The sequence below is a fragment of the Lactuca saligna genome, chromosome 9, assembly GCF_052625555.1.
Source record: "Lactuca saligna cultivar CGN05327 chromosome 9, ASM5262555v1, whole genome shotgun sequence".
NCBI lineage: Eukaryota > Viridiplantae > Streptophyta > Magnoliopsida > Asterales > Asteraceae > Lactuca > Lactuca saligna.
In genome coordinates, this window is record NC_136425.1 from 33,708,568 (window position 1) to 33,710,839 (window position 2,272).

General features: G+C 35.3%; 1 pseudogene; it reads left to right on the forward strand.

Annotated features, from left to right (window-relative positions):
• Positions 1-420: 420 nt before the first annotated feature.
• On the forward strand, positions 421-1,836 carry LOC145014158 (putative receptor-like protein kinase At4g10390 pseudogene; annotated as a pseudogene).
• Positions 1,837-2,272: the final 436 nt, after the last annotated feature.

Below are 2,272 nucleotides of genomic sequence, written 5' to 3' on the forward strand. Positions count from 1 at the left end.
TCGAAAAGAAAGAAAAAAAAAAGAATTTTCACATGTTTAATAAAAATATCATATAAATATTTATTAATTAATGGGGTTCTTAGGTTCTTAATCTTTTATGGTTCTCATTTGAACCACTTCCTCTCTCTCTCTCTCTCTATATATATATATATATATATATATATATATATATATATATATATATATATATATATATATATATATATATATATATATATATATATATATATATATATATATATATATATATATATAGTCACTCATAAATCATAATATTATCTTCTCCACTTCAATATTTTGGATTAAATTCAAGAACGACAAAAACAAAGATCACACCGACAATAATAAAATCGCAATGGATTTTAACATTGTTGACTGTGGGTCATCTAATCTATTTAACTCTAATTCCACCTTCCTTTTGCCTTCCATGGGGTCCGTACGCACCAACCACCTCCTTCAACTCCTTTTACTGACACCACCCTCCGCCCTCCCCATCTTTCTTTAAGTACACCTTTTGCTTCTCCTTCAATCAACCTTTTCATTCCAAATAAGCAACCTCCATCCATCTTCCTTCAAACTACTGCTTCACTTAAACTTCAATTTGCTCGATTCGATGTTTTTTCTAAAGCTCTTCGGTTGCTTTGCAATCTCCGATAAAGTAGCCGACTGTGCTAGCGAAGATGGTGGTGGATGCTGTACTAGCACCACCGCTGTCATCACCAAAGATACTTGCCTTGTAACTTGTGTGAAGAAGTTTTCATGGGAGGAGATAAGGAAACGAAGCAGGAATTTCTCAAGGGTCATCGGCTCCGGAGGGTTTAGCACCGTGTATCTAGCTAGACTACCGGATTCCGGCTTAACTGCTGTCAAGATCCAGTCGGCTTGCACCGAGAGGCTAGCCGGAATTCATGATCAAGAGCTTCGAGTCTTGCTCCGACTAAACCACCCGAACATTGTGAAGCTTCTTGGACACTGTGACGATAGAGAAGAAGAGCGTCTTCTCTTGTTTGAGTATGCATCGAATGGTACATTATATGATAAACTTCATGTAAGCAGCAGCGTAAAGCTTACATGGAAAGTCAGAAAGTTGATCGCTTTACAGCTTGCTGAAGCTGTAGAATATCTCCATGGGATGCATATTATCCATGGAGATATCAAGGCTTCTAATATACTTTTAGACGAACAACTAAACTGCAAACTTTGCGATTTTGGGTCAGCTAAACTAGGGTTTACTTCCATGGTTTTACCTCCATCATCGACGAAAATGAAGAGAATGATAATGGGGTCGCAAGGCTACATGGATCCACATTATCTTAAAACGGGTTTAGTTTCAAAGAAGAACGATGTTTACAGCTACGGAGTTGTACTCCTTGAACTTGTTACGGGGAGAGAAGCATTTAATTTGGAGAAGGGTGAGAAATTGACGGATGTTGTTGGTCCGGTGGTGTGTGGGGTGGTGGAAGTGGGGGAGGTGGTGGATCCTCCGCTGACATACGATGAGAGTTTCGATTTGGAAGAGGTGAGGGCCATGGTTACATTGGCTGAGATGTGTATTGGGAGTTCACCCATGGTTAGACCTTCTGCAAGTGAGATTGTAGTATCCATGAAGAACAATTTTTAATCCATGACTCAATAATTTGTCAAGGATATGGTGCTTTCTCATGTAAATTGATTTTTATTTTTCTCCTTCTTGGATAAAAATGATGTTATTGGTTTAAACGAGGTTGGGGCCATACATAAATATTGTATCAAATTTGAAACTAGGAATTTTCATTTTGTTGGTTCAAAAGGGTTATTAAAATGGAAAAATACGAAGAATGTAGAAGGTTGTAGATATTTGATTGTTTATTGTTATAAAATCTTTTTAAAAAAAAAACATTGAGAGTCGAGACTTGTGACCGAAAAAAACTTTATCAATTCTCATGTATTCGTATTAGTTGAAAGTTGAAACGAACCGATCTTAAGTAATAGAAGGACAAGAAAAATAAATGTAGCTATAAATTCAAATTCAAATAAATTCGTACGCATGGAAAATCGCTGAAATCGATCATGATGGAAACAAATTCCCAATGTTTCGAAAAATTGAAAAGCTTGTTTCTTAGTTGAAACTTTTGGTTAGACTAACAATTCAACCAAATTTTTTTTTTTTTTTTTTTATGTATGTCGACAGTTGTGTATAAATCCAATAAATAAGTTTTAACAAAATTTTACCGGTCGTTATTTTATAAAATACAACATTCAACTTTCCACTCAAACATAATTTGTGAAAAAA